This window comes from Dermacentor albipictus, chromosome 4, assembly GCF_038994185.2.
Source record: "Dermacentor albipictus isolate Rhodes 1998 colony chromosome 4, USDA_Dalb.pri_finalv2, whole genome shotgun sequence".
NCBI classification, from domain to species: domain Eukaryota; kingdom Metazoa; phylum Arthropoda; class Arachnida; order Ixodida; family Ixodidae; genus Dermacentor; species Dermacentor albipictus.
The window spans coordinates 139,583,463-139,599,392 of NC_091824.1; the positions used below are offsets into that span (position 1 = coordinate 139,583,463).

At 46.6% G+C, this 15,930-nt stretch overlaps 1 protein-coding gene across 3 annotated transcripts in view; it reads right to left on the reverse strand.

Annotated features, from left to right (window-relative positions):
• LOC139059348 (synaptic vesicle glycoprotein 2C-like) overlaps nt 1-15,930 on the reverse strand; it is a 242,311-nt gene that overhangs the window by 212,639 nt on the left and 13,742 nt on the right. Inside the window, exon 2 of one of the 3 annotated variants that reach the window (XM_070537636.1) lies at nt 13,975-14,101. The exons of the other annotated variants lie outside the window; for them this stretch is intronic. The gene's annotated coding sequence lies outside the window, so the exon portion shown is untranslated. The remainder of the gene's footprint in view (nt 1-13,974; nt 14,102-15,930) is intronic. 3 annotated transcript variants of the gene reach the window in all.

Here is a 15,930-nt window from a genome sequence, read left to right on the forward strand (position 1 = left end):
TATAGAGCACGTGAGAGAAAGGGGGAAATGCGATTCGTTCTTTAAGGTACATTTGACACTCTCTATTACGCTTTTTTTCCCCTCTATAATATATTCTGCAATTTCGTTGTGTATTTACCCTCTCGAAGTGCTTTATTGGCCTTTATTTTTCTTTCTATTTCTGTAGATCTCGCCTGTAGTGCTCCGCCGCCACCGGAGAAAATGCCGTCTAGAATGGATATCGCTGACTTCGGCAACAATTGACAGCGATCCCGGCAGGCAGTGGGCAAAAAAAAAAATTAAAGACAGGAAAGAAATATTGCTCCTTCTGGTTGCAACGAGAAACGAATTCGTTTTGGGCTATACCGTATTTATATATATTTTTTGCTCAGTATTCACCCGCGTGCTTTCGTGCGGACTTCTAGAGACGCATTTGGCGCGGTCTCCAACGCACGCAGAGTGTCAGGTTCTCGAACGGATTGCCAGCTCAGGCTGCCGTTAGAGCATATCACGTGGCTTGAGAAGAACGGGTTTACTTTCTATGCTGCAACCGGCCCCTTTATGCTTCCCCCTTCAGACTCTCCGCCCCCCCCCCTCTTCCTCTGTCCCGCTCCGCTTTCATCTGTATAAGGGGAATAGAAGAACAACGCGAAAGCGAGGTGACAGGGGTGCGGCCACGACGGCTGGAATGAATTCGGGTGGTTTGTCACTAACGCCGAATGCACTCGCACTTGTTGTTTTACCCTAGATGCTGGAATACAAAAAAAATGAATAATTTTTCAAGACAATTTTGCTTATGCTTGGTGTTTCCGCTAGTATGAAAAGCCTCTTGTCTGAAGCCACTTGCGTGTCATACGTGCCTCCGAGACGTCTACTCACGTTCAATTTTATTTGCCATAGAAAGCGATGCTTAATGTTTTTTTATGATGAAGCTATGCCTAATGTATTTTTTTTTGTTTAGCTCCACAGTATATCGGTGACATCGCTGTTGCTTCAGTCACACCCTCTCCATGTACTCTAAAGGAAGTTTCCTTTCAGCTTTGAGCTATGGGACTATTTTTGTATGGTCCACTCCGTATGTAACACATTTTGCAAACAATAAGCACTGTGATTGATTGATTGATCGATTGATTGATTGCTTGATTGATTGATTGATTGATTGATTGATTGATTGATTGATTGATTGATTGATTGATTGATTGATTGGGCTGCTTTATTTTTTTCCGAAGCCTTTTGTATGCCGTATGTTTAACTCGAAAAAGAAGAAAGCAAGGTGGAATAAGACTCGGAGATATCCACTGTAATATCTGAGGTCATAACGCTTATTCGTGGAATATGTGTTAGATTGCTCCAGATCTCGAAAGGAAATAGAGTTACCCTAAATGATCCCACAGCTACGGGAGCAATATTCAGTAACTCTAGAAGGAAAAAAAAGCTTTGCCGAGGTGAGTAGTGCCCGCACATTGCTAGCGTAACTTCGACAACGTTCACCTGAAGCGCTGGTAGATGAGCAAGAGCGTACTTCAGGAGACCCCATGCGGAAAAAATACCCGAACATTTCTTTGGACGAGTTTAATCGGCCGCGCAGTTATGCGAAGCGCTCTTAGTTTATTTTTATTTTTTTCAGAAATACAAGTGCAAGAATGAGAAGGTTGTTTACGGAGGTTACTACTGTCGGATTTCGTATTTTATCGCAAGAATATTTCCTTAGCTTTATTAGAAATACGCGCGGAAGTACACACTTCTCTGAGCGGTAAGTTTAGTTTAACAACTTCAAGCTAGACGACACCTCCATTTGGTGCGAATTACATATACCCTTCTCAACAAGACTTAAAACAATATAAACACGAACGGCACCGTCTACGACAGTTAATGTGATGCTAAAAAAGAGAATTTCAGAGACCCACGCAATCTGTCTACACAAAAGAAAACATGAAAAGCTTTGGAGCCACACTAGTAATGCCCATCATGACGTGTACCGCAAATACGGGTCATTGCGTGAGACGCATACATAGCTATACATGTGGATACAGACAACTTATGTAGACACAACGCTTGATATTTCCGGTCTTCACAAAATCTTTAAGAGTATACGTGTTTTCTTTAGTTACTTTCTTCCAAAGTGATTTAATCTATCGTATATCATGCTTAAGCGCAAGAACAACCCATCCGAAGAATAAGGGAAAAGTCGTTTGAAGAGCGCCGCGAACTTTACTGTAACTTTACGTTGCCAAGAAATTCGAAAGTTCGGAATAAAACTTTATTGTAATAGCAATTATACGGACACTCCAAGCGAATTTTTTCCGTCGGCGTGGCATATATATTTCGTATATATTTTGGCATATGTATGAATCAGCCGCATAGCGAACTAGCCATGGACGTGGTTGATAATTGTGGAGGCTGTTCGACGCGGCGTCACTTTAATTCCGGCTGCAGAGTTCTACTTTAGTCTTTAGATTTGTCCTGTTGCAGTGTTCTACTTTGGTCTTTAGATTTGTCCTGTTGCTCTCCTTTCCTTTTTCCTTTTTCCTCCCCTCCTTCCTATCTTCCATTTCTGTGTTGCTGTCGCCTCCCTTCAGAAGAGTAGGCAGGCTGTTGTGCCATTACCACAAGCCCGGATTCCGAATCTGCAAGATGCAGAATTTATCCTGCGAGCGCCCAAATTCTCCCTTGAAAAGGCAAGATGCTGAGCCGTCAGGCAGCGGTGTCCTGCGGGAGAAGCCTCGGCGAGCAGCGTGTTCGGACGTGTCAGCGTGTGCCAGACAGCCCGGCGCCGCACCTCCCTTTGCATGGAGGTCACCGCGCGCGCGAACTTTGAACCGGGTGGCCAGCGCGTTCGCTGGTTGGACCTCTCGGACGACCGCCGAGTGGTGACTTTGTATTGGGCCGTTTGCGTGACAATGGTTCCTCGGGGATTATAAAAGAAGCGACGCGCCACCTGAAAAACAGGATCCGCCGACCCACCGGGAGACAGTGTCGCTCCCGACTGGGGTGAGATGTGTCACGCGTTTTCGCCGGACGTCGCCGTGCGGGAACAGTCGCGTTTGTGTGAGCTCTCGGCCCCAGTGCCGATCCGATCTTGTCCTGTACAATGACCTGTATATAATGTATAAAATCCCTTTCGTTATTCTCATCGACGCCTGGCTCGGAGTCTTCGCTACCAACGCTCCGTCACGAAACGGGTGACGAGCGCTACGGGACCACAAAGTCGTAATCGTGGTGCAGCGGTGCAAAGTCGTAACAAGGCGTTGTGCCCCTTCCGGTGGCAGTTGCCAGCCTGCTCCTCGCTTTCTCTTTCCTGTTACCTGTGTATATGTGTGCAAAACAAATAATAATAATAATAATAATAATAATAATAATAATAATAATAATAATAATAATAATAATAATAATAATAATAATAATAATAATAATGTTGCACCACATGACACTCAGTTTATGCGGGTTCTATGGTCACACCACTCTATCATTAAAATTGCTCATACCAGGTTTCACATTTATGGCCGAATTATACCTCAGAATTTCTAGAATGGTGGCCCCACAAACAAACGTCATGAAACAAAACACCGATAGCGCATGCCTGTTATCTTAAATCTTCTCAGACTTAAACATTTAAAGTGCGAAACAATAACAGAGTTCAAGCCTGAAAATGATGTTACTTTATTGGCGGGGCTGTGCCCTGCCTCCGGGATTGCCCCAGGAAAGAGGTTTGAAATATACTCGATACAAAAAAGTGGAGTTAAAGTCGCTGAGAAAAGCGTTGGCGTTAAGTAATAAACATTGATAAAATTGTCCGATGGCAGGATTCAAGCAGCGGACCCCTAGCACAACAGCTAGTTTTTACTTAGTCGGCTTACGTTTACTTCAGTTCATATGGCCACTACAGCTACGAGTCTTAAACTTCGTGTAATATTCCAACATGTTGCTATATCCCATTAATTGCTTCGCCTTTATGGCGAAACTGTGATTTTTTTTTAGCGTTTCATTTTTCATTTTATTTGCCGTTCGTCATCGGCTCGACCGAAAGCGCGCCAACCATGTCGCCGGGATCGGAGAATACGGGAAAGACGGTTGATAACAGAGTAACGCGTAGAACTCGACGAAAATAACCCTACGAACCTTGCTTTCTTTATCACTTTCTTTCTTCGGTCGTCTACTTTTATTTTCCTTTTTTTTCCTTATCAGTTCACTCTGCAGTTGAGCCACTTCACTGCATTGCATCATTGAGCCCATCATCACTGTGGGTGAAGCGTCAACATTTGGACAAGCTGGCACACTGGTGCTCGCAGCGAATACAATCGCCTTTCGTTTACATTTCAGACCAGGCGTATCGCGCGCGCGCGCACACACACACACACACACACACACACACACACACACACACACACACACACACACACACACACACACACACACACACACACACACACACACACACACATATATATATATATATATATATATCTGTGTTATGCAGAAATATGGTAGCTTGGCTGGCGCGTCACTGCCATATCGCGGTAGTGGAACAGCATTCATTTCGCCCCCAGACCTCCCTGCTACTCCTTGCTACACCTTACTCTTGCTACTCCTTGCTACACCTTACTCCTTGCTCCACCTACTCCTTGCTACACCTACTCCTACTCCTACACCTACTCCTACCTACCTACACCTACTCCTTGCTACACCTTACACCTTGCTACTCCTTGCTACACCTTACCTACCTACACTACTCCTACCTACACCTACTCCTTGCTACACCTTACACCTTGCTACTCCTTGCTACACCTTACTCTTTCCTTATCGGAATGGCCAACAGCCCACTGTGTGACTTCTGCGGGTGCAACGAAACGATCGAGCATCTTCTTTGTCAGTGCTCTCGTTTTAACCCACAAAGAACTGTCCTCTCAGCCACCTTAGACAAACTGGACAAGCGCCCTATGACAGAAGACAAGATCCTTGGAACCTGGCCTACGCGAACATCAGCGCGATCCGCTATGAAGGGAAAGACACGGGACTTTCTGACAAATTGTGACAGTACACTGTGTGGCGCAGGACTGTACGGTGACACTGCGTAAGACTAGGAATGCCTTTGCGGGTTGCGTGACAGTGCCCACAGAAATAGTTCGTGTGTACGTGCGTGTGTGTGCTTAGGTTTTTTTTTCCTTTTTTTTATCCTTCTTTCTTTCTCACCTATTGCATCCCCTTTCCCTTCCCCCAGAACAGGGTAGCCAACCGGAGATAATCTCTGGTTAACCTCCCTGTCTTTCTTTTGCCTTTCTCTCTCTCTCTCTCTTTGCTACACCTAACCGCCTGGAAAGCAGCCGTACAGATCTCGTCTTATGCATTCAGCGACGGTGTGTACCTGCAGCCGCTTTAATTGGAAATGCATGAGCTTCACTGCTATAGCTTGCTTACACTGATTGCTTCCAACTGTCGCATCACTCGCTCTAGTTCGCGTAATCTAAGAACAGGAAATTACATCCGTAGACACACATTTGGTTAGCTAGGGCGCGTCGCCTCGGTGTGTGTGCGCGACTGATACTGTAAAGATCTTGCACCGACAGTCGAGCAGCGTGAAAGTGGCTCCCAGAGCGTACACTCTTGTGAAAAAGAAAATATGGAGAGGCAGGGTTATTAAATAACTTTTGGTATCGTTGTTTTTAGCTAGCAACACAAGCTTTCTTTCAATATTCCAGTTACTGTTTGCATATTGAACTAAACGGCTAATATTTCGAGTGGCAAACGCAAAAGCATGATTGCGATGTCGTAGACGGGCGTGGTACTGCTCATACATGGGCTGCCTAAGCAATTGCTGGTGTTACAGTGATGAAAAAAAAAAATTCGCATTACCAGCCCAACTTGTTGAAAGTTTCGTCGACCATTTCCTAAACGTAAATAATAAGGCCTGTTGCCGCTGTGGCATTGACGCGTTTGACGCTCCTTGTGAAGCAGGGGCGTTTCCGAAACAAAGATCCATCCGCTTGGTTTTCTTCCTCCTCCTCGACCAAGAGCGTTTCTCTCCCGTTAAAAGCATCCACTTGCAGTTACATCACTGTCGATACGCGACGCCATGTGACCTCTACCACGGGCACTCGTCTCAAGAACGAGCTCCAACCGGGGCGCGAGGGTGCGATAGAGACGGTCGATGGGGAGAATCATTTTGCCGGCACGCGATGCGAAGATAATCTTTCTCGCCACTTTGAGCGGAAGGACGCCCGTTGCGCAAACGGGGCTGACGGTGCTCTCGCTAGATAGCTTCTCGCTTTCCATTCAGCGAGTTGCTTCATTAGAGAGAGAGAGGGGGGGGGAAGAAGGAAGGGCAGAGGGCTTAACAAGACTGAGTCCTGTTTGCTACCCTACACGTGGGGAGGGTAATTGAGAGAGAGAGCATGAGTCTATGCTGCACTTTCACATGCACTAAGTTAGGCGGCTGTAGCCAGGTGCCCCGAGCGGCGACGAGATCCGCCTGGAGCGTCTCCTGCAGCATTTCCCGCTCGGCAAGAGTCCTCCTCGGCGTCTACGCTATCGACAAGAAAGCGCGGCAACCACGGGCGGCCCTCCCCGTGGCTTGTAAGAGCAACTGAGTGAACCTAATCTTCTGATGGCTGGCGCTCATTAAATTGCTGCGTAAACAAGAACCTGCTTTTCTTGCGTGTGGTCGTCGTTGCTTCCGTTTTCGTATGTGTTCGAACGCACGGCGAGAAAATCGGAGAACACGTAATTTGCGCTCGCGCTTAATTATATTTTTTTTCTCTTCTTCTGATCCAGCCGTTTCCTTGCCTGCGCGGAGGCCAGCGGGAAGCGGCGCACGTACGACAGCAAATTATGTTCTTGAGCAGCTCTCGGCTCTTTTCTCCTGTAATGAGGTCGTACCACGCTCGTTGTGGGACCATCAATTATGCATTTCTGGCGCAGGTCTAAAGCTTTTCTTTTAGTCGTTTTCTGGTTTTGGAAAAAAAATATTCTCGCATTTTCGTAGACGTCCGGCCCAGTATTGATTTTAAGAAACTCGAATTCTGGACGACACTTATGGTTAGAGAGAAAGAGAAACGCTGCTTTTAATGAAAGCAGTAGTCGTGTACTTAGCCAGAGACATTTCGTGCTACGTGCACTGAACGCGCTGCCCGATAGAGCGACGCACTCGGCAACAAAGACAAGCAATCAATTTCTAAGCGAGTTACAAACTCACAGGGTGGACCGTCGCGCTGCAATTAAAAAACATTTGTTAACGTCGATTAATATCTCGCTCAATTTATTATGCCTTCAACAGACTATGTGTAGCCACTAAACATTACACATGTTGTACTCGGGAAAGGAACGCCAGATCTCCTTTGTTGTCTGCGCAGGTGATGTCCTTCATCAACCAGGGTCCTTTATTTGTTAGTATTATACATTCCTTGTGATGCATACTTGTAACCAACCACACGGCGAGTTTCAGCGCACCAACGCTGTCACTTAAGTACACTGTGTCGATGTGCTAATGTGTTTCTTTAGCTGCATTTTTACAGACTCGTCAACGTGCAGGGCTTTTCATATGCTTGTCATATGCCAGCATGACGGGATGTCTGCCCACTCTAGATGCAGGCATGTAGGTTCATGAACACAAAAATACGAGCATGAAACAATACTATAAGACGAGACGACAGAAGAAGCACTGTCGTCCTCCCCTATTCCTGCCGTTTTCATCATTTTCCTCTCTCTCTCTCTCAATCGTTATTTTTTTTTTTATTGTGATCAAGATTTGAGGTAACGTATAACGTAGGGTTTGTATTATATGTACGCCGTGAGACTAGCTCCTCTTTTAACATTAGTGAATATGTATACCAAGTCTCCTAACCTCTTGCTAAGTCGCAACTGGTCATACCGCATTCAGTGGTTCAATTTAAGGATGCTGTTCATAGTTCTCTATTGTCACCTTTCCTGTTCTTGTTTGTTTTGATTGCATTTTTCCACTCCTCCCTGTAACGCCTGACCGGCCCTGAGAGTAATAAATGAAGTGAAACAAAATGCATGTACACGGTGTACACCGTATAAGCACACAACATGTGCGTGTCCGTGGATATATGTGACCGTATACGTGTTGTCATCACTGCAGCATAGGTCATATTTTTCAACCAACCCCTGGAGCTGCATGGCAGGCCGTGCACTAGGCAAACATCTCGAGCTGTTTATTAACGTAAACATCTCTCTCTCTCTCACTCTCTCTCTCACTGGCTATATGTTTGCTTAAGCTATCGTCAGTCTATCCGAAACACAAACAGAAGAATTCAAACTGGAGCACAGAAGATGCAAAGCTTTCAACCACAAACCTGCATGAGAAGAACACTGTGCCGCACATGACCTTCGAGATAATATGGGTATTCCCTATACTTCAAGCATTAACATTGAAGACTCGCTTATATATAAAGCCCTATTTTTGAGCTTCCTGCGGTACAGCTTACTATGTACTAGGAAATACCTGCACTACAGATATCCGCAGGCGTGGAAGTCTAAGTCCAAGCCCAAGCACTGAGAATTTGTCTTCGTCACCCAAAAGCTACGTCATCAATTGTGAGCGTGGCCATTGCAAGAGACGCTCCTTTGACAGTCCTACACTACTACAGATGTCCTGAGAGCACACATCCGACACCTGACTCGGATACGCTCATACCATCTTGCTTGCTTGCCAGCGAAGAGGCCACATTCAGCCTTTGCCAAAAGCATTGAAAGGCGTCACCAATGCTTGGCAGCACAATTCACGCCTGCTACAGTATTATCAGCCCCATTGTGGTGTCTGCACCGGCCGCAGGTAACACTGACAATTCCAGGCATCAAAACGAAAGTTGGAGCGCCATTGCACGCTTTGAAGCAAGCAACTTTGGAACACATTTACAACGTCCACAGATTCCGACAACATGGCTACACAGATGGTACAGTAAAACTCAACAACTCTGCTGCTGCGGCCATCATCCCGGCAAAATCTGCAGAAATCAAGTTAAAGACTTTATGTGTTAGCACCTCGACGGGTGCAGAACTTGCGGCACACCGTGCTGCACGTGATTTCATTAAGCAGGAACTAATGCAACAATGGACAGTTTATAGTGATTCCAAGGCAGCCCTTCAGTGCATGCAAAGCCTAATGCGTTGCGGACCCAGTGAACAACTGGCCTGAGAAATTCGACAGATATATAATCGCAGCCATGACAAGAGACAAAGCATAATCTTTCAATGGCTTCCAGGACATTATAACATCTGTGGGAATGACCACGCCGACTGTAGGGGTTGAGGGACGGACTCCGGGATGAAAACCAACTTGGGAGGTTTATTTTACATTATATACAGAGAGGTGAGAGACAAGTAACAGTTGTACAGTCATTACGGGCCGGCAGCAACTCGGACGCTGCGGCCCGCGGCAAGAAGTTCGAGAGAGGTCAATCAAGGGAATCAGGGAATGCTCTGGTCTCTCTGGAATGCTTCTTTTAAACCGTTCGAGCACTGGAAGTCGCGTCATGTTTGGCCAATGGGAGAGTCCGCTCAGATGACGCCATTTTCAGCCAATGGTTGGCGCCCGTATCGTGTTGTCACACCCGGCGGCTCTCTGCGGTCTTGCCTCGCAGACTTGCAATGCGCTTCTTCCAAGGCGGAGAATGGGGGGGGGGGTGCTCATGCTCCATTGTCCTAGGACCCACCGGCTCCCGGTGCTACGGCCGCGCAGCGGTAGCAAATGTCTTCTTCAAAGGCGAAGAGGGGTGACGATTGGGCTCTATTGTCCGAGGGCCCCTTCTAATCCCGGCGGCGTACGAACTTGTTTGCAAGTGTCCTGCCTCAGGAATGAGGCACCCCTGCTTCTGCATTCCTCAATTAGCTGTGCTGCGATTCGAAGTGGTTTGGGGAACTCGAAGTAGCCTCAGGAAACGGCACCATATCTAACACGACGAAGCCGCCTGATCTGTGCATGAAAGTGGTCAATGTGTCTGGGTTCCGCTTTCGCGAACAGACGCTGCAGCTGGGCTACGACTTTTGTCCAGTGAACGCACTTTGCCCTGTGGGAGTCGAACGTTTTCACCATGTGTCATTTGCGTTCGTTGTCTTTTTTCGTTCGTTCTTTTTTTTTTGTTTTGCACAGTTATTCGCTCGGGAAGTTAGAAAACGACTAGCATGGAACGCCATTTCGTATTTGTGTTCCAGCTCTGCAGCTAAATATGCAAGCGAAATACATATTTCTCACCTCATATACCGTGTATGAATGAGCTGATCTGAAAATTAACACAAAACAAAAGAAAACAAGAAAAAGAAAGCTTAGTCTGCGCGTTGCCGCAAAGTCTGCTGAAAACAACAGCGGCATGCGGAGGACGCCGGGAGTCTCAATTTGGATTGAATGAATGAGCTTAAACTATTGTAAACCACTCAGCAAACAAGCAGGATCAGCCTAAACACTCAAGCCGTTATGTTCAAAACTGAACGAGGTTATGCTTTTCGTTATGTAAAAGAAGTCGAGGTATTGGTGATGCGGAAAACTTCATTCGGTCTTGTCAGCATTTCAATATCGGAAGGAAGACTCTGCTTGACAACTTGCAGATACGCGAGTGTGCAAGAGAACATCTTTTCTGAAAGAACTTGGACAGCGCAAGCAATTTGAACTCACGGACCCGTGGCAATGTATTTCCAAACAGCTGAATAGACGGAGAGGTGGAGCAATCGCTGTTGAGACTGCCAGGCTAACCCCGCCTGTAGCAAACAGCTTGCACGGCAGGCAAAATATAAATAGCGCGAAAAGAAAGAAAAAGCGCACACAGAGGTGCAGAGGAAAAGACAAGGCAAGCTCTGCAAGACAAGTCCTTTTCTCTGCCCCTTTGTCTCCGTCTTATTGGAGCTGCTTCCCCCGTTTCATCCATGAATTTGTACCAGCTTGCTCAACCTTCACTGCTTTTTGAAAACTTTAACGAACTTGCTCACCAAGCAGAATGAGAGAGACGAAAGAAAGGCCGGAATCTCGATCAGAACAGAAAATCTGCTTTGAATGTTTTTATCCTGCTCCACGGAACGGGGGATGTATAAAGACAAGAAAGAAGCAAATAGCTGTACCGTGCATGCACACACACACGATCACAGCCATCGACACACGTTAGCACTAGTCAACACTCCCTTGAGCGCTAAATAATAACACTTGTTCGTGTAAGATACGTTTGCAAGAGCACTAAGTTTCCTCACGGTTGCGTGAATGAGACAGGTGCTTGCGGAGCTCTCTGTACAGGCCTATAAATTCCGTGCGCCGTTGGCGAAGAATTCGATGTAGAACGCGATCGATACCGCTGCCCACTAGAGTATATAGACCGTTTTTTCGTAGGCGCCGCCATATTGTGAGCGCAGTGGCGCCGCCTATGAGCAGCGCCATACTGGCTTGGGTGAAAGCGGCCTTTTGCATGGCAGGTATACGCTCGGCGGCAGGTTCTGGTGTTTGTTTTCGCCGTCGTGCGGCCTGTTTAGTATGACGTGCGTCTTCTACATGGTAAACGGTTCTGTGAGACGTGCTGAAGTGGGTTAAGGCGTCATGGCCGGAATTTCTGCTGGCGTTGAGGTGGACGGAACACGCAGCGCGATGTGTGTGCGCCTATTCGAGTCTACAATCAGCCTCGGAGATGAATTGTGTATTTCTGAATGTTCCAGTCACTAATGTGACCTTATTGCAGCATTATCCTCTATTTCTAAGCTGCGGTTTAGGAGCCATGAAAAATACGCGACGATCGCAACAGCGTGAGCGTAGGTACCGTTCTGCTACGATAGGAGCTGTGATGTTGTACTTTGACAAGCGTTCAAACTGTTCGCTGCAGGTTACATTGCGTGACTACTTGGTTCGATGGATGAGGTTTGCGCCCCTGAATAAAATAGCTTTGGCAAGTGATAGCAGCATACCTTACAGTCTGAACTACGCTTGTCCAGCAAAGGGACTGTTTACGAACTGCGCGAGCGTCCTAAGCAGTGGTAGGTGCTGGATTACATACATCTTTGTTCTATATACCGAATGGTCTAAGCATACCGCATCAGCGGTATATATTTATAAACGTTGTGCGGCGTGACTATGCGAGGCCCTGTTGCGGCGTTAGCCCGTTTTCTCTTGCTTTTTTTAGAAAGAGGATGATAACCGAATTTCTTTTTCGGTTGTGTTCGTTCCGTTCTCTACAACGCACTCACACGGATTACGGAAATTTTGTCCTCAAAAATAGGCATCGCGTTCTTTTTATGCAATCCCTCATATATCATGGCTGTATGCAGGCCAAAAAGGCAATGCCGAAGCGCACAGCTTACATATGTACCGTGCTGGATCACCAACCGCAGTGATCGCTGTGTTGAGCAGCGTCATCGGCCTCATGCAGGAAGGCTAGCGTAGACATATTGTAGTTTCAAGCCTACCAGACTTGAAATGCGCGAGAACGATGCCGGTGCATCACAAATATTTGATTGCGCCTGCCGCTTAGATGTTTCGTGGTTGCTTTAGGTTGGCCGTGCACGAGCATGAGCTCTTGTGCTTTATGTTTTACTCCCTACGCCAAGCGGTCAGATATTGAGCAGATTTACCATTTCATGCTGCTAATACAGAGACACCGATTTTCTTTGCTGAATTAAAACCGATATAAGCAAAATAGTTCACAACACATACACACACCGCGACTGATAATGCGCGTACACCGCGGCTGATAAAACGCGTCACATTTTCGCGCCCCCAAAAGATATTTCCGCCTATTTTAGTTACCGATGCACCGAAAGGCTTCCCTGACGACCTTATATGAACGGGCAGGGCGTAAATTTCACAGAGTACGATTTAAAACATCAAGAAATCGTTCCGCAGCACGCGACAGCAATACTTTCAAGCAGCGCCGCGCCGGATCGCCCAAGCCAGAGAGGAGGAAAGGCTCTCCGCGCGCCCTATCCTCCTCGCCCGATGAAACGGTCTATATAGACTGTCCGCTATCGATTGTTATATTCCCTGTTCTGGCATTGTTTAGCTTGCGCTTTGTCGTATGCTTGTATACTCACCGTAAAACTTCAACTGTGTTCGCGTGGTGTACAACCTTTATATCAGCATGTGGACACAATTCTTCAGGGATCTACAATGGTATGAAATGCTGCATTTCTCAAAAGAATATTTTTTTTGCTGGTGTTTGTCTTTTGTGAAAGTATCTGTCCTGCATAGCACTCAGCCAAACATCAAGTGATGAGGTTTAACGCCCTAGTGTGTCTCCGTAGCTACGAAAAACGCTTTTGGGTGTAGCGGGGCGTGGTATGTATTGTTTCATTGCGTTCACTTAGCGTTGTTCTACAGTGCTCCTAAATCTAAGCCCACGAGCGTGTTTGCATTCAGTTTCCATCGAAAAAGCGACAGCCATGGCCGATAAACAAGCACGTGATTCCGCACTCATACGCTGAACTCCACAGTTAGGAATGTACTCCAACGGATCTGCTATAACACTTTCTGACAATATCTGAGTTACTTGCGCTGCGCAGGTTAGCAGAAAACAACATAGATGGAAGACCGAACGAGACTCAAACCTCTAGGTGCGCAGTTCGCTTCGTCTTTTATTTCGTCTTTCCTGCGTCTTATTTTATAGCAGGGTGCAGTGTAGCGTGACTTACTCAGATGTGGAAGACCTATTCTCTCTATGAGCCATACTAACTGGCTGAAGAGTCTGGCAGTACCTAAGGAGCCACGAAGCGAGGGCAAATTCCAGAAAAACCGCCGCCGTGATATAGCTCCTGCCCGCGCATCTCGCAAACCCACACGTTACACTAGGTAACAAGACGTGTAAGCAGCAGGCCGCGCTCACATTCTTATGCAGCACTGAACACGCTTCGAGGCTTAGGATTACGCTGCTTGAAACAGACGGAAAAGGTAGACCCACCCTGGACATTCGGGGATATAAGATGCAACATAAATGTACTACGACTACAGTAAAATAGCTGCATTCCAGCTGCACAAGCCAAGTCACTATAGTTCTGGATCATTCGAGCACGACTTACCCGAATCACCTCCAAGTATACACAGATAGCTCTGTCAAAGTAGACGAATATCGCTGCGCAGCTGCATTCTATGTTCCCTTTCTGAGATATGCGTGGTCTGGCCGTCTGGACTGTGTAGGTTCGTCGCCTGTTGTGGAAAACAACCAAATAGAGGCTGCTCTGCGCAAACTCTACAGCGGCCTACCGTACATCAAGTTCTCACGCAAATCACTAGCCCTCGTGCAAGAGCTCGCCAACAAAGGTTTCAAGGCAAAGTTTCAGTGGTTTCCTTCCCACATCAGCATTGCTGGCAACGAAAAAGCATATGCTCTTGCATACTCAGCGCACCATCATTCTCCCGAAGTCAAGGGCCCAAAGAACAATCAAGTTAAGTAAGCTGACATTCAACATCACTTTGGGTAACTTTAGGTTCCACCACATATGTGCCATGCGCAACTAAGATTTCGCCGAGAAGAAACATCACTTCTACATCAACTAAGGACAGGATCTGCTAATAAACCAGCATGGTTATGTAAGATGGGGCGCATTAATTCTCCGAACTACGACATGCGATGAGACAGGAGAGACTGAACCATTCCTTTGGTCGTGCTCTAAATTCTGAAATGAAATGGACACTCTCCTGGAAAAAAATCTGCCACAGAAGGACCTTTCGCACACGTTCCTGTAACACCTTGTGTTCCCCGAAGGACCAGTTATAACGCGCAGAGAAACTTCATGTCTTCTTACTGCATTCTTAAGAGAGGCTGGCTTGATGGACATGTGGTGAAACACCACAGTGATATTATAAGAGACCCTCGGGCGGAGCAGTTGCCTGTCTTGATTGTCAGGCTAAACCCGAATGTTGCTAAACCATTCACCCTCACCATCACCATCATTGAAGTTTTTTTTTTTCAATGCCCGTAACAAGGAACAAAAAAAAAAAGCTGAGCTATCTGACGCGGCTTTGGGGTTAGAAGCGACCTTACCGCGCGCGATTCACTTCTCGGCTCTTTTCGTTGCTCGCTCTGTCGCGTTCTGTAAACGAAAAAAAAAAGGTCTCGCTGTGTGCAGCGGTAAACAGGGTGTCTCGCTCTTCGCGCCACGGTTTCGTGGCCTGCCGAGCTGTGGGTCATCAATCTTGACCGCACGGTTGAGACGGGACCCGGGCGGTTGATAGCCGTGATCGATGGACGTCTGCCCAGCATCGAAATTCCATCATCGCGAAGCCGTACTATTTCCTTGCGCTCCCGCGCTCGTTACCCGAGACGCGGTTATTGCACATGAATACGCCCGTACTGGATTCTGAAAATAGGAAAAATTATGCACGTACTCCAAAGAAACCTATGTGGCATATTGTTTCTTCCCTCAACCATCTACTGAAGATGACCAAGAAAATGATGTTAGCCAAAGGGAGGGGCCGTACCTGTCGAAGCAGTGTACACACACGCTGCGCGAATATGCGAAATGTTGCGTCGAACAGTCTCTCCTATACGATTAGTTAAAAGTAAATTGCCGAATTAAATTACCACACTGTTCGATCAAAATCTGGAACTTCTCGAAACTGCCCAGTGGGTTTATGATGGATGCCGTTGTAGAGGGCTCAGTGTTAGCTTTCAACCACCTGGGGTTTTCTACATGCACTCAAGGCATGGTACACAAGCGTTTTTGCATTCAGCCTTCGTCGGACCGAAGCCGTAACCTCGCGAGGAGCAACGCTGCTCCATAGCAAGTGAGCCACCGCGGTGGTTATATACACGTTTAGTGTTCGATTACAGAATTGCATATCAACACTGCCAAATGTTCGCGTGCGCCCAATCAATCAATCAATCAATCAATCAATCAATCAATCAATCAATCAATCAATCAATCAATCAATCAATCAATCAATCAATCAATCAATCAATCAATCAATCAATCAATCAATCTTTAGTTGCAGCAGAGATATTTCGAAGAAAGCCAGGCGAAAAGCTGCGCTAG